Source organism: Rhamphochromis longiceps, linkage group LG15, assembly GCF_057381845.1.
Source record: "Rhamphochromis longiceps isolate RC_006_pf linkage group LG15, R_longiceps_female_GT1.1, whole genome shotgun sequence".
Lineage (NCBI taxonomy): Eukaryota > Metazoa > Chordata > Actinopteri > Cichliformes > Cichlidae > Rhamphochromis > Rhamphochromis longiceps.
This window is the reverse complement of record NC_140571.1, coordinates 24,638,105-24,663,841: the sequence shown is the minus strand read 5'-3', so window position 1 is coordinate 24,663,841 and position 25,737 is coordinate 24,638,105. Positions and strand designations below refer to the sequence as shown.

Genomic DNA, 25,737 nt, shown 5'->3' with positions numbered 1-25,737 from the left:
GTCCCTGATTCCAGCAGTGAAAACTATCTCTATGTCTATTTGTCTATCTCTGCTTCCCTGTCTTTCCATCCCTTCCTCTCACTATCTTTCCATCCATCTCTCTCGGTCAATTTGTCAATCCCTTCTCTAATACACTGCCAAAAGTACGTGGACACCCCTTTCAAGCTTGGATCAAGTCTCTTAGTTTAGTAAACCTCAATGCCACGGCATACAGAGGTATTTTAGACTACTTGATTTGGTTGGTTGGATGTTTTTTCTCCTGCCCTGCCATAACATCAAAATTCCTGCAGCCAGGATTAAAAGGTGACGTCACAGTTCCTATGTCCATCTGTCATATACAGTCTATTTTCTTGACTGGAAAGCACTTTAGGTTAATTCCCATTGTGATTTAACTTGATATAGGATTAACATTTGTGTGTGTCCGCATACTTTTGGCTCTGACTCCCTTTGTCTAACCTTTCCATCTCCCTTCAGTACTTCTCTCATCTCTTTAGTCCCATTTCTTCCATCACTTCACACTGTCTCTCTTTCTCTCTCTCACCATGTCGGTCTGCAGAGTTTCATGTTGCCTGTGGCACCTGTCGCCCCGTGGGGGTGACACAATGTGCGCACACTCACACACACACACACACACACACACACACACACACACACACACACACACACACACACACACACACACGGGGTTCGACTTACTCGAAAAGGTGGTATTCATTATTAGAAGTCTTGCAGTGTGTATAGGGGGCTTCCCAAGCATAACACACACACACACACGGACACACACAAGTACCCATTGCCAGCAACCTTCCCAGCAGGGCAAATGAAGACTAAGCACAACCCTTCGAGTTCACCCTCATTAAAGAGACTGTTGCCTGCGTCTCAAACACCCACACACACAGCAGTGGCCGGCTGCACAGGTACAGCAGACAAAAGCGACTGACGTCAGCTCTTAAAGGTTACCATAAACCTCCCTTGGTGAAAAACACAGCAGATCCAGCCCGATTCCAAAAAAACACAGTGTTTACCCCAAACTTCTGTTCATTAAAGCCAAACCTCAAAACACAAAGGTTATCCCTGACTTTAATTACAGAAAATCAACACAAAACTCAAATCACCCCACATACCCGCATTTCAGAGGTCACACCTGTGACGCAGTGCCTTGATGGAAACAGTATGACAGATATAAAGATGAAAAGGAAGACTTCATCACTACGCAAGCAAATTTGTCCTTACAATGCAGTCAACAACCGGTTGTTGGAGAATAGTAAATTTGGTAAAACTACTTGATTTTCAGATAAAAGACCAGACCTTTCTTTAGCTCGTCCATTAGTTTCTGTAGCTCTAAAAAAATACCTGTCTTCTTAGAAAGAACATGGTTTCCTGTTCCCATCTAACAATAAATGTGATAGCTGAAATTCTTAACAGTTCTGCTGGCATTTAACATAATTTCCAACAAGCCCTCACCACTGCTATGTTTTAAGAGTCTCGTGGGAGCTGTACCTGGTTTATACAGTTATTCTTTAGGTAACAATTCAGGTTCTTGAAAAAATGTCTAATTGTATTCATTATTGTGAGAGTAATCGCTCAGTTATCTGCATTACTATGTAGAATAGAGAGGTAAGCAATACGATTTTAATAAGGAAAACTGGTCCCAGTGGTGAGCAAAGGAGGGACAGCATTCACAGAAATGCAATTTGGAAACCAGCAGCCATCATGTGATAGAGATTTATCTTCAGATTGAACAGAAAATCTTGCTCTGGCTACAAAAAAATAGCCATTGCTCCAACTCACTGAAAGGTCCCCAAATTGTAATAATAATGACATGTAAATCTGGACCATAAATCTGGTAACTGTAATAATCCAGGATTGGATAAAGTCTGCCCAGAATTATGTGTGAAGGTGCCAGTATAGTGTGCAGTATAGCATAGTATATGAAGGGATCACTGATATGCTGAAAGGCTACTGCGATGGCCTGGGTTTAAGTTTCCCCCGGGCCAGTTCCTGCTAGTAACCTTTGTGTATTTTTGACATATTTTGATAATGTGAATTGTAATTACACAAAAAAAAATCTACAATATGATTTAAGATTTTACATCTTAACGTCTGGGAACTTTAGTTCAATGAGCCAGAGTTTGCCCACTTGCAGAATAGCTTCCTGAATTGCAAATATGGTTTCTCACAAATGACCCCGAGTTAGCCTAAATGCTACTGGTATGAATCCCCTAACACACAGACAACCTGGCTTTCAACCAGTCAAAGGAGGCTAACATCTGAAACCTCTTTTTAAAATGCACCCAGAATATTCTGCACAATTTTGGCTGAACCTTAGTGACAGCCATCTGTCTGTCTGTTTGTATTTCTGTCTGTTCAGCTATTTGTCTCTCTGCATCATCCGGCCCAGGCTTGCCCCACGATGCTAAAATTATTCGGGCTGTCCCCGTGGACGCTCCAGATATGTGCTTGTTTCACAGAAGCCTCTTTGAGACATCAGGGGTATCCAGTTTAGTGTTACACAAGTAAACCATGCCAAAGCACACACATGCACAGTCACATAAAAAGTCTGTGATAAATAGCAGCATGACAGGACCAGGAGGGCAGAGCTGTCCATCACGGCTGACTGAGTCAGAATAACTGACAGGCTTCAATACGCAGGTCACTTTCACATGTAAAGACAAAAAAAAATCAGACCGCATGTGCCCTCGGATGTGGGGTCTTAAGAGGAATGTAATCAAGGTTTTAAATAAGGAGTCTTTCCAAGACAAGATGAATTTTAAAATGAGTTCCCCAATTCTTAGTTAATTTCAGTCCAATTTGAGTAAAGTCTTTTTCTGCATCGTGCCAATTCCCCGATGCCTTTTATAGCAATTATAAAACAGCTCTTGTCCTTTTCCAGATGGGTTTCATCTGTGTGTGTTTACCCATGAGTTTCATTGTGTACCTGTGAGTTGTCATGGAAATGTGGGGGGAACATTTTGTAATAAGATCCTGTGAGGTGGGACACACTTATCAGCAACAGTCCAAGCTAAAGAAGTGACATGTTCAGCTTGTTTATTTAGAGCCACACCACCTTCCTGACTTCCTGCATCACAAAACCAAAAAAAAAAAGCATAGTAATCAAAAACAACCAAAGGTAATGCTACCATGAAAGCATTAAGCTTGAATAAGGTATATTTCCAGCTCAGTTACTGGCATAGGAAGTGCTTTTCAGACTTAAATGACCCAATTTGGCTGCATTTTGGATCAATCGTTGTTAAATAATGAAACAGTATATGTGCTTTAATTCATTTAAGGTTATATTTAACAGATCTGCTAAGGACCAAATTATCTTTATTATGTCCTGATATGTAAAACCTTTGATTTTAAAGAGGGTGTACTTTCTTTTTACTATGATTGAACAATTAACATAATTAATATTATGTTTTTAATGTGTCTGCAGTATAAAGAATTGTGTTGTGGTCACTGTGATAAAGACACGTAACAGTGGACTAAAAAAAACTTCCATTAAAAACAAGTATTGAAAAGTCTTATGTGTGTATTATAAGTTAAGTGGAGACGATTCAGTTTGATATCTTCTAAAACATGAAAGTTATGGCACTTTCAGCTTTGAGGGTATTTAAATTTTTTACACTTCTACAGATTCAAATCTACTGAGAAGTAGTTTGTTAAGAGACTCTTACCTTCTCTTCCCCTGTGCTGACAAGAGGAGAAGCTGCCAGGCTGACTCTGTGTGTGCTTGTGTCACTCAGTCAGCCAGTGGTTCGTTAACTAATTAGTAAGCTCGTTTATCTCATTAGGCTCTGATTGATCTGCCAGCTGATGGACTGGCAACTGAGCGCCCCTGTGTGTGTCTGTTGTACGTCAGACGGAGCGTGCTAATCGATATTAACAACACTGAGAAGAGTTTAATTGTTACGCAACCTCATTATCTGGCAGCGACTGCACAGAGGGGAAGGATTCCTGTGTTACACCAATGTCAGCAGAAGGGCAGACTTCCTGTTACTGGCAGGAAATTAGGTCAGGTAGCACGACTAGCTGGCTGCCGGATGATATCTGAATGCCAGGATGCACACCAACACACATTTACATGGGCAGTTGGTATTAGTGTGTTCCACTGGAAGAGTGGCAATGTGTAGGACTTTTGCTTAGTATTAATCATTTAAAGAACAAGCTAGTCACCATGAAACTTTATCAAACAAAAACTGAACATCCTTTGAATCTCACTCCTCAAAAGTGGGTCCTTACCGTACAATATAGAGCACCCACAGGTGACTGTTGTTGCTTTTTGGTGCTATATATTAAAAATAATAATAATTAAACTCAAATTAATGCAATTGAATTATTGATGAATAATCCCAGTCCCTTGAAAATGACAATAAAAAAGTAAATAGTTTCTCATGTACTTCAGTATCCCCGATTGCCAAAACCTGCGAGAACAAGGGCATCAAAGGTTAACTTTCATATTGTTGTTAAATTCGTAGCTAAAACAATACGTCTCGCGTCATTTTCACTTTACTATTACTCCTTTTTTTCTACCTTTTACACTTTCAAATGTGCGCACAACAACACAGCAATTTTCTTTTCTGCCTTTGTGACTTCCTTTGTACCTTTTCCGTCATGTATGTCGATTCTCCCAACACAACATTTCTGTCTCAGTTTTTTCTGAATTTATTTTTGGCTTTTGCCTTTTTTAAATAGCAACAATTATAGAGAAGACAGGAAGGTGGGGGGAGAGAGAGTGGGAGGCTGACATACAGGAAAGGGTTCAGCCTACAGGTCCTGCGCTACACCAAGTGAGCTATGTGGCACCTGGTTGTCTCAGAATTTGATAGATTTTCTTTGTGTAGAGATTAGATGTTATGAACGAGTTTGTTTTTCCATTTTAGCTGCTTCTGTTTGCCAGACTCACTATGACTTACTTCCTCCCAGAAGTGAAAGAATGGAAAGAAACAAATAAATGTGCAGCATAGCCAGCTGACGAGTCACCGGCTACTTCCCGACAAATACAAATTTAAGACAAGTTGTTTACCACCAAAGTACAGATTCTGGCAACCCAGAAAACTTAAAGCATGTCAGGAAAGCTTAATTAAGGTGGCGTGGAATGTTTTTATTTTGTTGTTTTTCCTATAAGAGGGAATGCCACACATTCCCACCTGGCAGCTGCCAGTATAACCACAGCTTTGCTCAACTGGGAGCTCTAGCGGGGCAGGCTTTTGACCTTAGAGTGTAAAGCTTGACTGGCTGCTGCTGCTGATCTTTACAGAACTGAAAATAGAGTCAAATGAAATAGCTAAGTGGCCTGATCTGTGGTATGTTAGCAGCAGTGCTGGGATCTTAATGGGAAAACATTGCTCTTTCTTAATAAATCAGTCTGCACCACATTTCCTGTTTAATGCCATTTCTTAACTCTGTACATGTCAACCACACGCGTTCACTACTTCCAAGAAAAATAAACCTACAACATTGGTTTTACGCTGATGCAATGTAGAGGAAAAGCAGTCATACTTTCATGCATTTGTCAACCTGACAGTTATTACAATGCTGCAGTCACAGAAAAAAAGCAGAGCTCTACATGAATATTACAGGCAAAAAAGGGAAATCAAAAGCCCTGAAAGTGAACTTACACCCATCCACCGAATCAACAATTATTAGTGACTTTCTTTCTTTTGCATTCTGTTTATTTTGTAGCCTTTTTTTAACTTGCTCGTGTGAACTCTGCTCCAAAGCATTAAAATTCCCACAAGACTTGAAGGCAGCATGAGGCAAGTGAGTTCATGCTTTTGAGGAAACAAATAAAAATGTGGTGAAAGGGGCAGTTTTAACATCAGATTCCATTTAATTGTCACAGACAGTAAACCTCAGTTCTGAACTGCATTATGGGAAATGTAGGACATTTCAGGACAAAATAAAAGGCCAGATATCTCAGACCCTTCTAGATTAAATTATGGCAGTTCCTTTCTTGATCTGTCCCTCATGAGTCAGTCAAGTTTTAGTTCTCAAGTTTCCCTTTCATGAGGATAATCTGAACAATAATCTTGAGCAACCGTTCAAGACAAATCTTTGGTAGTAAAGCACCTGAAGCAGTACAAGTCAGCAAAAAAAGCTGACCTTGTTTGACAGCGACATCTAATGAAATGTCTGCAGTCCTTCCCTCCGTTATTTTCTGTATCCTGAGTGTGCAGCCAGCAGGGGCATTCCTGATGAAGTGCATCGATGAGGTGAACCCAGGTAGAAAGCCATTAACCTTCATTGATCCTCTTAGTCTACTTAGATCAATAGCAGAGGAGGAAATGGAGAAGAGAGAGAAGTACAGGAGTCACAGGACCAGCTTTCAAACTCTACTCTGGTAAGATGACACTGATAAAAAAAAAAAAAAACATATAAGCAGCTCAGTATCAAAACAGTCCTTTCATACTGAGCTGTAATATACTTTGGAGATTCACACACACACAGACTGACACACACACTCTTTTAGTTGTGACTGCCCGTTCACCTTTAGCTTTCCCTGTGACGTAACAACTCAGGGAGGGCAAGGGCAGGCCACATTGCACAAATCTGGCTTACCTTATGTACACACCCACTCACACATACACAGACACACAAAGACACACGCTCACACCTTTCTGCATTGCCATTGCACCATTCAGCATCAAATATGCATCAAATTATATAAGAGAGCCTCTTATGTAACAGACTCTATCCCCTTCTCTACCCCAGCATGTGTGTGTGTCTGTGTGTGTGTGTTTTCACGCTGAGGTCTATGGCTAATGAAGCCATCTTTGCAGGGGCAAAACACAGAAACGGAGGGCAGAAAGGAGGAGGAGGAGGAGGAGGAGAGCAGAGCTAAATATAACTCTTCTGGCCCTGAGCAGCATCTGAGAAACAGGAAGAAAGGAGCAGAGGGAAGATGTAGAGACGAAAAATGATCGCAGTGGAGATAAGAGGCGAGAAAAGACAAATTCTACATAAAGTTGAAGATTTAAAGATACAGAACAAAATAACTGTTTTCCAGCAATCTTTCAATATTGTTTTGTATACGTGCACCTGACTGCTTTCCAGTAATTCCCCAACCTACTGCTCTAGACCCAACCTGCTTCTCTAAACAAAACTCTCTCCAAACAAAGTCTATTCTTTCGTTGTGACCACATGTCATCAGAGGGGGTTATTTTGTACGTTTCCACTTTCCCTCAAGTGCAGGTCAGGACAAACCTTGAGACTCACTCAAAGTGGACAAACTACACGTAAACACTTGGTTGTTTTTGACTATCGGGCAAGAACAGGAACCGTGGAGTCATTAGACCAAAAATAACTTGTTGATATGTGTTGATATGCCCAAAGTCAACAGGGCAGGTGGGAAACCTTCAGTTTCTCTAGAATTCTTCAGCTCAGATCATCGAGCAGCCTTCCTTTCATCGCATACTCACACCGCCTAAGAAAAGCATCACCACACACACACAGACAGAAACACTTACAGCATCGCAGTCTCCCGCCACATACTGTAGCAGCCTCTCTGCCCGCCGCTGGAATCCACAGCTCTGACATTTCTGCCCGCCACAAGCTCAACTGGAAACCTTTAACAGCCTGAGGTCAGCCTGAGAGAGAGATGGAGATAAATTACAGTGTTTGGTTTGGTGAGGAGGCCAGAAACAGTGACTGGGTTCATGAGCAGCAACTTCGTCCCTGTATGTGCCTTTATATGTACATGTTCATGTGCAAATGCATGTCAGGGTGTATGCATGTATTTATGATGTGCTGATTTTATGTAATGTGCATGTTTTTTTCAGTTATTTCCCTAAATCCTCCACAAATAAAGCAGCCAAATAAAGACACACTCACAGGCAACTATGTTAGGTACATAGACTCCCCCATTTGTTAACGTAAATGTCTAACCTGCAATAAAATGGCAGCAGCTCAATACCTTTGGGCATGTAGACACGGTCAAGTTGAACTGCAGAAGTCCAAACTGAGCATCGGAATGAGGAAGAAACGGTGATTTAAGTGACTTTGGAAGTGGAATGGCTGTTGGTGGCAAACCTGCTGGTCTGTATTTCACAAACTGCTGAACTACTCAATTTCCCTGCACAACCTTCTCTAGTGTTCACAGAGAACGGCCCGAAAGAGTGAAAATAATCAGTGAGCTGCTTCGTGCTGACAGGAAGGCAAATCAATTTCTGCCACAATATTCGGATGGTAGGGTCAGAATTTGGTGTAAACAACATGAAAGCATCGATCCATCCTGTATTGTATCAACAAATCAGAGTGGTGGTGGTGGTGGTGGTGTAATGATGTGGAGAATATTTGGTTTGAATATAGTTGGGCGTCCTTTAAATGCCACAGCCTGAGTATTGTTCCCGACCATATCTGTCCATTTATAGCCACATCGTACCCGTCTTCTGATGCCACAAGGCTCAAATCATCTCAAACTGGTTTTTGAACATGAGAATGAGCTCGCTAGACTCAAACAGCCTCCGCAGTAACTAGATCTCAATCCAATAGAGCAACTTTGGGATGAGAACGAACGGGAAATCTGTGATGATATCACTTTGGACCAAATCCTTATTATTAAGTCATAAAGCATTAAGGTGGATCTGACGGCAAAAGGGGGTTCAACCAGGTGAGTATAGTAGTCCAGTATGTGAATTTACATTATGGCACCTTCCCACATTAATACATGACATCGGTTCCTTGTCTTGTGCTGCTAATTAACATGTTCTAAGTGAGCACCAGCCACACAAAAATGTACTGTGTATTGTGAATGTGGGCCTCCATTTAAATTAGATTCACTATTCTAGGATTTCAGATTATATTATTAGTCTTAGTTAATTATTCATGGCTTTGTGTGGTTTTTCCTCAACAGACTACCTCACTGTTGTTTGTCCAGCATACTGTTTAAGGCTCTAGAGTTACAGGATCAGCAGGATGTGCTGGTATCCATGACTTAAATGTTCACTCTTTGGTGAGGTTTATTCACATTTACTGCATTCTTTCATTTTTGATTTTAAGTGTGTCGCATTTTCTTGTTCTTACTTACATTTTTAACTAAGCTAACCAGGAGAAGTATTAAGATATCAAACTGACTTAATGGTCCTAAATGCAGATAAATCACCTCTCCGTCTTCACTGAATTAAAAATTGACACAGCTTAGCTTATACGCCTATATTCACGAATGTGAAACACCTGAAAATATCCCCTAACTCTAATACTTCCCCATAATGTGCTTTACGTTCATGCCAACAATCACACTTTCTGTAGGAACGTCACTATATTTACATTTTTTTTGAAAAACAGGACTTATCTGAACATATTTGCATAGATATTTCTGGCCCTCAGTTGAATGTCTCTGTGTTTAATATCCAGTGGGAATTAGAGAGATGAAGGACAAATTTTACTGATGACACTAAGGTAGTCCAACGCGAAATCGCACGCATGCACACACAAGATGCCTGACAGCTGCTTCTGATCATCCTATGTAGTTTAAGTTCAGAGAGAGGTCTAATATCACCCAGCTGTCAGACAAATCCTGTCACTGACACCGTTTGTGCGTCTGAGTGTGGAAAACACATTAGACACAGATACGTTCAAAACTAACAGTGGAGATATCTGAGCGTCTTTTAATTTCGCCTCGTGCCTCGTCACTTAAAAGCCTGAAACTGAAAAGAGAGCCTGGAGAGAGACCTTACCACTGACAGCCGAAAAGAAAAAGGAGGATCTGTTTTGGATTTTTGGGTTTCTGTTGGTGCATTAGGATGAAAGAGGAGCTGAGGGGAAAGAGGAAAAGAAAGGACAAGGGAGGAAAAGTTAGTCAGAGAATGAGGGAAAACAAGAGGAGAAGCGAGGGGAAAGAGAGCAGATTAAAGGGAAAGGAGCTGGAAGCAAGAAGTTGAAAAGAGAGAAGGGGGAAAACAGGAGATGGGGGAGAAAAGGAGAAAAAATAGAGGAGGAGGAAAGGAGGAAGAAAAGAGAGAGGAGCACATCACAGGGGAGACAAACAGGAGACCAACGAGTTGAGACAGGACAAGAACAGAGGAGAGGAGATGAGAAGAGAGTGGGGAGGAGAGGAGAGGGAGGAGAGGAAAGGGTGATGAAAGGGAGGAGAGGACTGCATCCAGAGACAGATAGACAGAGCTTTGAAGAGGCGGAGGAGGAGGTGGCAGAGGAGGAGGGGGGATAGACTGGGATCAGAGTGAGTGATGGATGAAACAGAAGGCAAAAGGACTGAGTGGCTGAAAGAAGGGAGACGCCTGGATGGAGGGATGGACGGGTTGTGGAAAAAACAGTGAGCGAACCACTCAGAGTGATGAAAGGAGAAAAGGAGCTGGACAACAAGAGGGGAGAAGCTGAAATGTGAAGGGAGAGAGAAAAGAAGTAGTTCTGTTTTTTCGAGAAGTCTGACACGTTTTAGTTACATTTTCTGTAAAAATGTACACAAAACTTTAGTCGGAAAAGGGAAATTTGCAGTATAGTTTATAAAAGCAGGCGGACAAAAACACAGTCTGGGAGTTTGTGGTAAAGTGGAGGGCTCTGTACAGCATTGGCGGTAATAGGATGTGACAATTTTGCATAAACATATGCAAAATATTCCGACTTCTTTTAGAACTTAAACCTTAGTGAGGAAAAGTTAGACACAGACCATGTGGATTTATCGTCAAACAGTAATGAGTAGCGTGCACACAAGAGGGAACATTTAAATTTAGCTGTCGTGCCATGTCCATCTATCCATCCATTCCCATAACCGCTTATCTAACTTAAGGCGACCGACAGGGTGGATTTCTCCCAGCTGGACAGGTCACAAGTGCAACACTGGGCTCAGAAAAATGCCCGGTTACAACACAGCGTCTGCTTTGACATGATAAAAAAAATGTCGCACTTTGCTCTGAAATGAAACACAGCTGTTGTCAGAAATGCGTCTGAGAAAGTCATCGCCATACATGTGAGAAAGAGTTAATCAGTTATCCCTGAACATCATGGCAACAAACTCCACCTGTTTACTGACAACATTTTACTCTAATGCTGATGCTGTGGTGTGTTCAGGGTAAAGAGAGAGTGAGGGTGGAGAGTGATGGGAGAGCAGCTGACATGGAGGTGAGTGACACATAAGAGCAAATATTGATAGTTAAAGGGGAAAAAACAGCAATATATTACAAAACACTATTAGAGATTATTGTCTTACACAGTATTTTGGAATTGGATTTCATATTTTGACTTATTACTGCACTCAGACCCAACGCAGTCTGATTAGTAAGATGTGTGTAAGTCACTAAATTCCATCTTGTATTATCTCAATAATCTACTGATTGTCTAAAACATAGCAACACACAGGAAGTGTTAGCTAGACTTGAGAAAATCTCCACATGGCAGTGTTAACTGTGACATTATGTTATAAATACTAATACTAATCTCAAAATGTATATATCTATTAAAACATGATCTAGAATCTATTAACATGTGTGGCTATTCTTCATGCACTCTATGCATGTGAATATAATCTGAATAAAGACCAATTCACACTTTTGCCTCCACAGTATTGTTTTAAACTCAACAGTAACTCATGAATTACTAATCAGTCAAGACCTCACATTATGTCAAACACTGATTGCTGGAATATTTCATCTTTAGTGGGGATAGTGTTGCCAATACGGATTATCATTTTACACATGTAAAGACATATAGATATCCACATATAGCTTTCATTTGTACGTGGAAATGATAAATAAATCCACCAGGATTAAGCTGTTTTCTTAACTCAGCAGTTTCTGTCATATTTCAGGCCTGTTTATAGAACAAAATGATTAGCTTTGGGTCTGATTTTAATGAGGGTGGTCTCTCCCTATGCAGCTACTCTCAAAAAAGCCAGAAATGGTTTTGAAGGTTGTCAAACTACATCTTTATTGATATATACCTAGTTCGTCATTAAGGGTAGAGGGGAGGTCGTCAGATGTTGTTTTCATGGGGGTAGATAAAGAAGGTAGTCAGAAATGCACAAAAGAAATGAACAGTATTAAACAGGCCAATATCAATAGTAGGTTCAATGTGTTACATTTCTAGGGAAGCAGACGCCAGGTTTCAGTGTATGATTTCAGAGAGGTTTGTGGTTATGACTTAGCTACGGCGTAACGTTCCTGCTGAATCATAAATCCCCTGTAAGCAGGCCATGTGTGGTAGCTCTGCTACTATTAGTGTGAATGTGCATGCAAATGCATTTTTGTTAACATTATATCTAGCCTGTTTAGTCTTTGCAAATAAATAGCCATGCTACATTTAAACTTGGTACCAGGAATATTGATAATATTCTATGGCACTGCAGGAAACCACAGTAACTGTTGCTATAAACTGCTGCTCAGCTTTAGTCTTGTATGAGTGACTTGTGTTGTTGTTGTTGGATAGTCTTTATATAACATCCAGAGAAAGTTTGAGTTTTTAAAATGCCTGGAGACTAATGTTCTTTATTTTAGTTTCACAATGATGGACGTTTATCCCATGAAGGTTTGAAAGGGTGTTAAGAGATAAAATAAAAAATAAAAAAAGGGGGTAGTTTTTTTGTGAACCTGAAGAGGAACATTTAATCTGTTTACTGGAATTAAATTGTGAAGAAAGAACTTATTTGAGCCTCTTCTTGGTTTGTTTTTTCTCTTTGTTATTACTTCAAGTGGTGCCTTGCTGATAGGCATTTTAAGATGTGAAAAGGGGACACTTGTTTTACCAAGACTTAACCAGTAATTATACATAGAAACATACATACCTCCATAGTTAAACACTTATGTCTGCTTTGAAGACATCAAAAACATTCAGCTGGAGCATATTTTCAGGTCGTGCCAGATTTACTTCGTCTTTGAAGCACTAATTCTTAGCCTGCCAGAGAGCTAACCATCGTTAGCATGTGCTAATCCCCCATCACTTGACATGCGAGAGGTGCGAGAGGTGCTAGCCAGCTGTGCTAGCTTTTAAGCTTTAATACTCTGAGAGTGAGTGAGTGAGCTAGCGTTGAGCTAATCGGTCTTAATGCCATGCATATGGAGATGGCTAGCTACTATAGCAGCAGCTAATCCTAGTGGCTACAGGAACAACCTCAATCCCTTCACTTTTAAAGAATATGTCAATTTTAGCAACTACGGCATAAGATTAAGATTAAAGCAGGGGAATAAAAATAGTGCAAAGGAAAGACAAGAGATGGTAGGAGAGAAGATTGGGCATGTTATTTTGAAAGCATGCACTTGCTCATGTTCATTTCTAAGGTTTATTTATAATAATTATGTCTGAACAAAAGTGCAGAGATAAATATTATTTTATACAAAGGAAGCTTAAAGACAAAAGATGGAGATGCAAAAGAAATAAGGACTCAAAAGGAAAACAAATGAGGAAGTGAGAGAGACGACCTATTCTAAGCTAATCTTTCTGGGTTAAAGAGCAGCTAAATTACCAGTTTGAGACAAACACCAGAGGGTCTTTAGTGTGCCGAGTTACAGTGTGAGGACAGGAAATGATGTCATGCTGGTGTGGGCACAGAAGTATCTCAGTAGCTCTTATCTTTAAGTGCATGTGTGCGCCTCTACAAGTGCTTCACACTGAAGCACCTGCTGCTCGCTTTCTCTCCCTCAGTCTCTGAAATCACAGCCTTCAGACGGACCCCTCCTCCTCCTCTTCCATTTCCTCCCGCTCCTCCTCCTTCCGTCCGTCACATGTTATAAGCCGGAGAGGCAGTGCACTGACATGGGCCACAATCTCTCTATTGCTCTCTGTGTTTCAGGCAGGAAGCCACCAAGTGGCACAGCAGAGGCGAGCCACCTGTTCCTCCCTGGCAGAGGAGATCATGGAGGGATGAAAAGATGAAGGAGGGGGTAGAGAAGCAAAAAGGAAGAGCGGAGGGATGGAGGAAAGGGGTGCAAGAGCAGAGGAAGATGGAAGGGAGGAGTAACAAATTACAGATCATTATAAACAATTTAGAATAAAGGAACAAAAAAGGAAAAAAGAAACCAGGCAGAGAGGTAAAGAAAGGCAAAGGTAGAGAAAATGTTAAGAAGATAGAAGGGCAGCATAGTGAGGAACTGAAGGAGAAGGGGCGAAAGGGGAAACTGAGGACAGAGCAAGGGAAAGATGGAGCCATCAGGATAAGAGAAACTGGATGGATAGTAGGAGAAAAAAGAAACTGGCTGAAGGTAAGAAAGCAGAGAGATTGATGGTAAGGCAAAGGGATGAAAGGAGTTAAAAGGGAAAATGAAAGATTACAAAAAATCAACTGGAAGCAGAGACGGAGCGAAAGGATGTTGGAAGTGACAGGAGGCGACTCGAGGTGGAGAAAGCAGGGGACGCCTAATTACAATCCCTCCTCCCTCTCTCTTGACCTTGTCCTCTCTCCATTCATCACTCCAGCTCTTCCTCCCACAAACATCCTGTTATTTTTTCTGAACACCTCTTGAGCGGAGCAGTCGCCACGTCACTCTGCAGGCCACGAGTGATGCTTCGACTCGATGGCAAAAGAAAAGGAATCGTCCCTGACAGGGTTTAAACTGCACTCTGAAGGTCACCTTTGTGAATGAACAAATGACTTGTGTTGTGTTTACAGGAAGTTTAAAGATGCTTTCAGATTATAAACATGGCCAGTGACTGTACATATGTATTAGCACATATTCATAACACGATTTGATTGGTTAGTGGCAGCACGGGTGCAATAAAGCAGAACTTTTTTCAATTCTTTAACGCATACAAAGTGGAGCAGCAGGCATCATCCCATTCAAAGGATGAGTGGCAAGAAGGCGAAAGCCTGAAACCAGCATCTCTGAATGAATATGAAGAAAAATGCAAAACCTGTGCAGTGCTGGCAACCGCCTGTCCAAACTGGCAACGGAGATGAAGTGAAGACTGAAAGAAGGTGAAATAGTGTAAAACCACATGGATAGATTAATATATGCAGATATGCATGAGCTAAATTTGATGGGTATAGTTTCTCTTTCTCTGACTCACACACGCACGCACGCACGCACGCACGCACGCACGCGCACGCACGCACGCACACACACACACACACACACACACACACACACACACACACACACACACACACACACATATATAGAGCATGTACAGGAAATGTGCAGGCTGCAAGCGCAACAAAGCTGTCATTTGCATGAGGAACGATGCGGAAGCGAAACTGAGACTCTTTATTGTACCGCACTTTACTCAGACACACCACTATTACTCTCCCTGTCTCTATTTTTCTCTCTCTCTCTCCCCCCCACACACACACACACACACACACACACACACACACACACACACACACACACACACACACACACACTGCTTTCCATGCCATTTGAATGCACAAACAAAGAAGCCAGTGGACTTCTGGTTACATGGAGGAAATGGGAACCAAACTAACTGCTGTTGTCTCGGCAATATTCATATCCCACTAATGCTATTCAAATTCATCACTCTGTTATCTCACTCATGCCCTGCACATACACACACATACACACACGCACATGGATGAATGCACACACACGGACATCAGGAGGGCAACCACTCACTCTGACATAGTACACACGATCGTCAGTCTGCCCTCGACAAGTGTGTGTGTGTATCAGACTCACTCTCCAATGTGATGCTGTCAAGGGCACAGCTTGCATCCGCTGTACCAAGCTGTGGTCACCATGGTTACAGAACATACACTTCTTCCTCTTCACCTCCTTTTTTTTTACAGTCTTTATGAGAGCACAGTATTTTGTCATAGTGGACGGGTGTGTTTCTCTCACTTCCTTGTCTGCTTTAACCAATGACTCAACAGATGTGAAGCTTTCACTGGTTTGCTGTTCATTACTGGTTTATCTGCTTACTTCCCAACTCACCGTTTAGCATGGTGTCCATTTGGTTCTCTTTTTTTTAAATTAAAATTTTCCTTTTATTATTTCACCTCACTTTTGTGGACTTTTTCTAACTTGTTTATGTGGTCTTGTCAGACTAGGTAAAAAAGTGTGGCTAATATTAGCAGCACTGGTATCGGCGACCTTCATTTTTCGCATTTTACCGTCCTCACATCTGTGCAGAAGTTCATTGATTCATTGTACAACATAAAATCTTTACTTTCTGAATGGCTTGTCTGCCACTTTCCACCACAGAGAAATGGAGCAGGTTGCAGCCTTCTGTCAGGCCTGGATTCCAGGCTAGTGTGGTAAGTAGTATCATGAAATGTCAGGAACAAAAGTTTATTTGTGTTGTAGATTAATAAAGCTAGCAGGGAATCAACAGCGGTTTAATTTGAAAACTGCTGCTCCAGTTTTGAGTACATTACCATCAACTTGTGCCAAGCAAACAATGACCCACTTTTAGTAATACGTGCATAGAAATGTTCTCAACCTGCGCAAAACATGAATGTGTCATGATCCTGGGTCCTTTTGACCCAGCGTTTTGCGTTTTCTCTTCGCGATTTTGGTTCTGTTCTTCCTCTGGTTAGTGTTTACTCTGTTCTGCCCGTGTGTTCCTGTATCTAGTCCGCGTTTCTTAGTTTGTGTCCTTTCATGTGTAAGTTCCTGTTTTATTGTGAAGGTCTGTGTCTTATGTGAGTGTTTTCAGTTTGCCTCCCTAGTCTCGTCATGTTAATTACTCCCAGCTGTGTCCCCACCTGTATGTAATCCCCCTGTGTTCTCTGAGTGTATTTAAGTTGTGTCTTCTGTCATAGTAGTTGCTGGTTCGTCTGTGTTGTTTCCCCTCGGTCTCCCTGCGTCTCTTGCGTATTTCCCCGGACCTCCCAGTTTCTTGTTTTTCCACCAGTGCTGTTTTGTGCCCACCGTTGTAAATAAATATTCACCTGCACCAGAGCTGCCGCCTTTTGGGTCCTTTTCTACAACTCCACACGGCTTGCCCCGCAAACCGTGACAGAACGAACCAGCCACCATGGACCCAGCAGCAGTCAATCCGTCCGAGGAGCTCCAGGATGACATCGGCTACAATGTGGAGATCCTCCTCGGGCTGTGGCTGGAGAATCCTCCGTACGAGCTTCGCCGCGCCGTGGAAGGTCGGCTACAACGGCTCTTTTCCGGCCTGCCATGGCTACTAAATTCACTTCCTCCGACCATACAGGCTTTTCTCCGGCACACACCCCACCTTCTCTCAGCCACTCCTGCCTCGCTGCCCGACTCGCCGGATGCGATCTTGCCCGGCCCGTCGGAGCCGTCTGCGGGGAGGAAACGCCGATCGCGCCGCAAGCGCGCCACCCCACAGCTGGACGTTCGGACTTCTAATTCGCCGGCTGTGGTGAGTGAGGACTGTTTTCCATTTGCGGACTGTATGACTGTTCATTCAGGGGCGGTGTTCTGTGCGGCAGATGACTTTGTGAACAGCATATCACCTCCCCCGCAGCCACTCTCAGCTCAGTTAGCTCCCCCGCAGCCACTCTCAGCCCAGTTAGCTCCCGCGCAGCCACTCTCAGCCCAGTTAGCTCCCCCGCAGCCAGTGCCACCCTCAGCTCCGTCTCCAGTGCCACCCTCAGCTCCGTCTCCAGTGCCACCCTCAGCTCCGTCTCCAGTGCCACCCTCAGCTCCGTCTCCAGTGCCACCCTCAGCTCCGTCTCCAGTGCCACCCTCAGCTCAGTCTCCAGTGCCACCCTCAGCTCAGTCTCCAGTGCCGCCTGTAGCGCAGGCCCCAGTGGCTCCAGTGCCGCCTGTAACGCAGGCCCCAGTGGCTCCAGTGCCGCCTGTAACGCAGGCCCCAGTGGCTCCAGTGCCGCCTGTAACGCAGGCCCCAGTGGCTCCAGTGCCGCCTGTAGCGCAGGCCCCAGTGGCTGCAGGCCCCAGTGGCTCCAGTGCCGCCTGTAGCGCAGGCCCCAGTGGCTCCAGTGCCGCCTGTAGCGCAGGCCCCAGTGGCTCCAGTGCCGCCTGTAGCGCAGGCCCCAGTGGCTCCAGTGCCGCCTGTAGCGCAGGCCCCAGTGGCTCCAGTGCCGCCTGTAGCGCAGGCCCCAGTAGCTCTGGCTCCAGCATTACCGGTTCCACTCGTTCACTCCGTGCAGGGAGAAAGCCTAAGTCCTACTCAAGGTGCTTTTCATGGTTCAGCCGCCATTGGCACTGTTTGCCGCTCCAGGGCTTCCCCAGAGGCTAGGTCCCAGTCCTCAGCTGATTCTGGACCCCTGGAGTTTAAGCAGCCACCTGGGAAGTGCCCCGTGTCAGTGCTGTCTGAGCAGGGCCAGTGCTCAGCACAGCACCCATTTCCTTCATGTCTGCCAGTGGACTCCATGCCTGCTGGCTTTGTGATGGCTTCTGCTGGAGGGTCCAAGGGGCCCGTCCAGCCTTCGTCTCGTATCTCCGCTGGAGGGTCCGAGGGACTGCTCCGGCCTTCGTCTCGTGTCTCCGCTGGAGGGTCCGACGGACCGCTCCGGCCTTTGTTTCCTGTTTCAGCTGGGGGGCCCGAGGAGCCCGTCCAGCAGCCTTCCTCGTCAGCTGGTGGTTCCGGAGAACCACACCAGCCTCACGCCGCGTCAGCTGGAGGGCCCGAGGAGCCTGTCCAGCCGCCACCTGCGGCCGCCTCGTCGTCGCCTGGTCCAGCTTCATCCGAGTCTTCGTCGTCGCCTGGTCCGGCTTCATTCGAGTCTTCGTCCTCGCCTGGTCCAGCTTCAGCCTGTGCTTCGCCTGGTCCGGCCTCATCAGAGTCTTCATCCTCGTCTGGTCCGGCCTCATCAGAGTCTTCATCCTCGTCTGGTCCGGCCTCATCAGAGTCTTCTGCTACGCCTGGTCCTGCGGCCTCTGCTTCTGCTACGCCTGGTCCTGCGGCCTCTGCTTCTGCTACGCCTGGTCCTGCGGCCTCTGCTTCTGCCACGCCTGGTCCTGCGGCTGTTATGCCGCCGCCCAAGCCTCGTTCTGCACCTCGATATCGCCGGCCATTTTCCGGGCCACCTGCTGGACGTCACCGCCGTCGGGGTCGGCCCCCTGAACTGCTCCGTGGTCTCCTTCGTCGCCGCCGTTGCCTTCCGCACGGCCGGCCCCCGGACCGCCATCGCCTGAGTGGCCGCCGTTGCCTTCCGCACGGCCGGCCCCCGGACCGCCATCGCCTGAGTGGCCGCCGTTGCCGTCCGCACGGCCGGCCTCCCGAACTGTATCCACGTCGCCGCCGTTGCCGTCCGCACGGTCGGCCCCCCGAACTGTTTTGGACTCCTGTGCTGTCGGCCCCCTGGCCGGCCCCCCGAACTGTTTTGGACTCCTGTGCTGTCGGCCCCCTGGCCGGCCCCCTGAACTGTTTTGGACTCCTGTGCTGTCGGCCCCCTGAACTCTTCTGTTTTGGACTCTGTTTTTTCCTGTGTTCTGGTGTGCTTCGTTTCTTTTGGTTTTGGGCTCGTTTTTTGTTTTTGTCTTTTGGCCTTCTGGTGCTCCGGTTTTGTTTTGCTTCGAGCCCTCCTTCCTGGGCCCCCGCCGCCCGCCCTGGTCGGGTTGTTTTCTGTTTTTTCTGGCTGTTTTGTTTCTTGTTGGGCTGTCTGGAGCCAGCCTTTGAGGGGGGGGTACTGTCATGATCCTGGGTCCTTTTGACCCAGCGTTTTGTGTTTTCTCTTCGCGATTTTGGTTCTGTTCTTCCTCTGGTTAGTGTTTACTCTGTTCTGCCCGTGTGTTCCTGTATCTAGTCCGCGTTTCTTAGTTTGTGTCCTTTCATGTGTAAGTTCCTGTTTTATTGTGAAGGTCTGTGTCTTATGTGAGTGTTTTCAGTTTGCCTCCCTAGTCTCGCCATGTTAATTACTCCCAGCTGTGTCCCCACCTGTATGTAATCCCCCTGTGTTCTCTGAGTGTATTTAAGTTGTGTCTTCTGTCATAGTAGTTGCTGGTTCGTCTGTGTTGTTTCCCCTCGGTCTCCCTGCGTCTCTTGCGTATTTCCCCGGACCTCCCTGCATCCTCGTTTCTGGTTTGTGTTATTAGCTTACCCAGTTTAGGTTTCCGGTTTCTTGTTTTTCCACCAGTGCTGTTTTGTGCCCACCGTTGTAAATAAATATTCACCTGCACCAGAGCTGCCGCCTTTTGGGTCCTTTTCTACAACTCCACACGGCTTGCCCCGCAAACCGTGACAGAATGAGCACATAAAATCACCACCAGATTTATGACGTATACATACCAGCCGGTTTTGCTCTTGCCACTGTGTTTATGTTGATATATCGGAGTCATCCTAAATCAACGGGCTTGTGCTCACTGTCTGCAATCTGCAGGATAAACTCCAGCTGAAGAAAATTAAATAATAATGTCTGAGGTGCAAGGGGGAAAGGGGGCAGCTGTCCAAAGTGTTTCCATGGAAGTGATGACCTTTAAAAAACTAAAAACTGATTTCCTCATTCATTTGTTTTTCTTGTTTTTATCACCAAAAACGTGTATTTGTAAATGCTGGACATTAAAATAGGAAGAAAAAACAAAGAAGGTAGAGACAACATAGATCCCACAGCCTAACATACAAAAAAGGCCATGTGTAAAAGCCATATAGCTACAAAATCGACACAATTTTAGGTTTGTGTAAACATTCACAGAAATGAAAAGCTAGCTTTATGCCAAATGAAGCTACTGCACAATGTGGAAGAAATCTAAAAAGAGAGAACTGCCCTCCAGTTCTCACAGTACCATCCCCCTTTTTCACCTCTTTATATCAACTAAGTCGCCAGTGACTCATAGAGGTGGGGAGAATTTTAGGGTTAAGCTACTGTCTCTTTTTTATGGAATTTTTACCTGTTTAGAAAACCTACACATAAAAGCTTTTAAAACTAAATCTGCCAAGCTAACATCATTCTACATTTTTCTTCTTCAACAAAACCCAACCCCTGACCTTAAACCGAGGAGAACCTTAGCTCAGGTGGCCTGGTGGATATTAAGAGGTTAAGTTGTTAATTGCATCAACATTACCCCTCCAAAATCTAAGAAATACTTTTTTGTGCTTTGTGCCACTTGCATTCAGTTTCTTTCACAGAAATTCGCGCACACAAGAAAACGGACATGCACGAAGACGCTGTCAGAACAGCTTGTAACTGTCTAGTGCAGCCGTTGACATTTGTCACCTTCGATATCCTCAAAAACCACCTGACACGCACAAGCACACGCAGACATCATATGCATTTTTGAGTGCACCCTGTGCAAGCACTGACGCACATCCTGTGCATGTCTTCTGCTCTGTGTTTGTTTGCATGAGTGTGTAACCTGGTGTGTGCAGAAATGACACAGTGTGAAGTTTAAAGGCCCACACGTTTATGCTTTGAGGTGCAGATAGTAATCTCTGCTTTACATGATCTATTTCTGTGCACGGTCCGCCTCAACCACACACACACACAGAAACAAAGACTCGTGGGTGACAACACATACAGTTATAGAAGAAAGCATGATGTGAGAGCCAGCGGGAGATAGAAAAGAGAAAGACGGAGGATTTTTGGATTACATAGTTCATCTCATCCTTGATACCAAGCCGCCTGTTTCACAGGAAGAGGAAGTGACACCGCTGACTCTCTCTCTCTCACACACACACACACACACACACACACACACACACACACACACACACACACACACACACACAGTTTCTTCTGCTATCCATCATATTTGCAACCAACACACATTTGAAAAGCAAAGAACGCAAAAGCCCAGTCCCTAATCTTCAGCCACACACTTCTTCCATCCATCATTTTTAGTGTAATCTTCACCGCAGCAGTCACTTCACGAGTCCTCCTTCATGAATTATCCTCCATCTGTTTATAGTCACTGCTGCATCAGTATTTTTCTTCCAGCACAAGCACTATTCTTGCACAGCTCCTTTACTCTACTACTCCGCTGCTTTGAACTCAAATGCAAAACATTTGTCCTTGGTGATCATTGTCAGGGGATGCTAGTGCTTATGACTGTTTTCTGTGTCTTGACCATTAACCTTCCCATTATTACTGGAAAAGGGGCTTATATCAACTACATTAAAACATTAATGGCCCACAAAAAAAATCTTTTTCGACCTGACTTGCATATTAATTTTAATACAAAGCAGCAGTACAAGGTCGGGAATAAGATCTGCATTCAGTCTTTTGATGCTACAAAGCACATCATCTTTTTTTTTTCACACAGTAGTAGTGCGTTGAGGGAATGAACGCATTGTTCATCTGTGTTTTTCTAGTTTCTTGCACTATATGAGGCCGTGGAGGATGTTATTTAGAGGGTAAGCCAAGAATATCGCATAAAAAATTATGTCAAGATTTCTATTTGATTAAGAGAAAATCATAAGATTACACACTCGCTTTAAGATTTTTAAAAACTCAGCATCATGTTTCTTTGTGATCGTGGCATCAACTAGCAGAAAACTAATGTGTCATGTTCAGCATTGGGAAGTTATGTGTAGTACTTGTACTTTCCCTTCTTTAAAAAACCCCAACATGCTAAGTTTATGCTTCCTACGTCAGCGTCTTACAAGACAGATTAAGAATCTCTTTTGTTAGCATGTTCTGGTTTGACTTCCTGATAAAATAAAAGATCATTGGCAAGGACCACAACCTCAAACGGGTTATACAATGCTTACTGATAGGGAATGGTAGATGGATTTTAGGCCTCAGTTAAAGCCTTACACTGAGGTTTGGGGAAGGCGTCGCAGAGGATCAGTGGTGCTTCCCAAGCCAGGCAGATCCCTGTGGTACCAATGACGACAATAAACAGGCACACGAAGCGGGAAGGCATTTATAGACATACAACTGGAAGAGGGGTTTATGAGATCTTGCTCCTGAATTTTGGATAAATTATCCCCAATTGAAAAGAAATGAGTAACGTGAACGAACGATCTGACAGCTTCCAATAACACTGAATTACCGGAGACATTAGCATGACAGTTGTTGTCCCACTGCTTCACCTAAACAGCCAGTCATCTGCTTTAGCTGCTTCAGGAAATATATTGCCAGGGGAGCATAATTACTCTTTATCATAGTAAACTTATAGAGCACCTCATTTTCCTCTTATTTGGTGTTCACAACACCATCTATTCAGCACATTGGTGGGATGAACCAGAAACATTGACCACGTCAATAAAACCTGAAAATTTAACGACTGTGCTCTTAATCTAGCTGGGCCTTTAACTAGTTTCCAGGATGGTTGCTGAGTGGGCAAGACTGCTATTATTATTATTATTATCTTAACAACACGTGTGCTGACTTATTTTTTTTCTTTACTTTGAATTTAGGAGACTTAAAGTGATAATTACTGTCAGCTGAAAACTATTGAAAAATTGTGTAATATTGAGAATTGTTTGGCTTTGCAAATATGACATTTTCAAAATTAAACAAGAAGGATAAAATTAATGCCAAAGTTTTTTTTTCTTGCATTCAAAATTTGTGATTATATTTATTGAGTAGTAATGATTTGTTTAATTCTGTACAACAATTAATTCTCAAGATCCTTGCAAAACGTTTCGGTATTAAACTGTATAAGAAGCCATGCAAAAGACATTTGTTATTTTCTTGTGTTTAGTCTTAGAAAAAGTATATTTGTCCTCAACAACTGGCATGAACAATTTTCTGGTACACACACACACACACACACACACACACACACATATATATATAAAAAAAACACCCAGCACGCCCCTGCGGGCGGTTTATCCTTCAAGCTCGGGTCCTCTACCAGAGGCCTGGGAGCTTGAGGGTCCTGCGCAGTATCTTAGCTGTTCCCAGGACTGCGCTCTTCTGGACAGAGATCTCCGATGTTGTTCCCGGGATCTGCTGGAGCCACTCGCCTAGCTTGGGAGTCACCGCACCTAGTGCTCCGATTACCACGGGGACCACCGTTACCTTCACCCTCCACATCCTCTCGAGCTCTTCTCTGAGCCCTTGGTATTTCTCCAGCTTCTCGTGTTCCTTCTTCCTGATATTGCTGTCATTCGGAACCGCTACATCGATCACTACGGCCGTCTTCTTCTGTTTGTCTACCACCACTATGTCCGGTTGGTTAGCCACCACCATTTTGTCCGTCTGTATCTGGAAGTCCCACAGGATCTTAGCTCGGTCATTCTCCACCACCCTTGGGGGCATCTCCCATTTTGACCTCGGGACTTCCAGGTTATACTCGGCACAGATGTTCCTGTACACTATGCCGGCCACTTGGTTATGGCGTTCCATGTATGCCTTGCCTGCTAGCATCTTGCACCCTGCTGTTATGTGCTGGATTGTTTCTGGGGCATCTTTACACAGCCTGCACCTGGGGTCTTGCCTGGTGTGATAGACCCCAGCCTCTATGGATCTTGTACTCAGAGCTTGTTCTTGTGCTGCCATGATTAATGCAGCACTACGGGCAATATATATATATATATATATATATATATATATATATATATATATATATATATATATATATATATATATATATACATATATATATATATATATGATGTAAGTTTGTTTGTTTTTTTCTTTTTTTTTACATAAGCCTCATTTGTTTTTTTGGATTTTTTTTTGTATATCAACAGAAAAAGCCACGCCTTCTGTCAGTTGATGTCTGTTAATGACAGTTCCAGTAAAATGCGATGAGGTGATGTCATCATGAACTCAGAAGCTCAAACAGAGACATGAAGATAAGCTGTAACTTGACTTGTTTGGTAAAGGTATAAAACCTCAGGGCAGTAATTCCAGTTTGAGATGACAAAATCTGAGAATCAGTGACATGCATATGATGTCTGGCAATTCTGCACTTCTTGCTATGATACAAACCACTGCTGCCAGCCTGGGGTATATGTTTGCTTTTATTACACCAAATATTATTTTATTTCATTTTTCAGGCAGATTGGCCATCATTGTGAAAGCAGAGTTAGAAGAGATGGGTATACATTTCCGTTGGATTTCCGTTGGATTTGGATCCTAACACAGCGTCTGCTTCTGCCTTTACTCACCATAATCAGCTCAGCTCGCAAAACTTTGGTCTTGGCAAACAAAAGCTCGACCTGATTATTGTGCGTGCGAGGAGGAAAATTAGATCATTTACCAAACAGTACAAAGCATGTTAATGAAAGAGAGTCACAGAAATGTGACTGCAGGCAGCGGGAACGTTAAAGTGAGCTCTATCATTTGCACTCCCAGCTGAGGTCGCACCTCCAATAACGAAGCTGGCCAGTTTCCCCGGCAACCAGCCGGGAGGAAACAGTTGAGAGTAATTCTGGTTAAATGAAAACAGCTCAAATGGCTCCTTGTCTTACCGTCTGTTTTTTCTTTATGAGCCTCCCTCTCTCGCTCATCACAGAAGAATCAGCCATTTTAAAAGACGGTTATTATTGCAGAGAAGCACGACTTCTTAAATGAAAACTCTACTCTTGCACAGATAGTTGAAATATTTTCAACTATTTTCAACATTTTTTCTACACAAACTGCATTTTTAAACAGTTTTCTTGACTTTTTTTTTTTTAATTAAAGTGACCTACTGTACTTTTCCTTATTATCTGCCATATAGAGTCTGTTAAAGTTGTGGATGCTCATATTAAACATGGCCAAAGTTTCAAATAATGAGGTCAGTGTAAGTTCAAATAATCCATGTGGCAGAAGTTTTGGCTTCAGACTGGTCGAAATGCTCCTTTTATGCTGAGTGATTTGACGACAAAGAGAGGATGTCCTTATATGGACATCTCTGACTATCTTCTTATTGGGGAGTTTTTCCTTTCCGCTGTTGCCACGTCTTTGCTCATAAGAGGTTGTGTAATTGTTGGGTTTTCTCTGTATTATTATAGGGTTCTTGCCGTAGAATATAAAGCATGCTGTGGTGACTGCTACTACTTTTGATATTGCAATAG

At 43.6% G+C, this 25,737-nt stretch overlaps 1 protein-coding gene across 3 annotated transcripts in view; it reads right to left on the bottom strand.

Moving 5' to 3' along the window:
* hivep2a (HIVEP zinc finger 2a) overlaps positions 1-25,737 on the bottom strand; it is a 121,759-nt gene that overhangs the window by 83,161 nt on the left and 12,861 nt on the right. Inside the window, exons 3-4 of one of the 3 annotated variants that reach the window (XM_085381190.1) lie at positions 7,470-7,589; positions 6,106-6,260 (exon numbers count right to left, since the gene is read on the bottom strand). The exons of 1 other annotated variant lie outside the window; for it this stretch is intronic. The gene's annotated coding sequence lies outside the window, so the exon portion shown is untranslated. The remainder of the gene's footprint in view (positions 1-6,105; positions 6,261-7,469; positions 7,590-25,737) is intronic. One more of the 3 variants, XM_085381189.1, reaches the window with a different exon arrangement.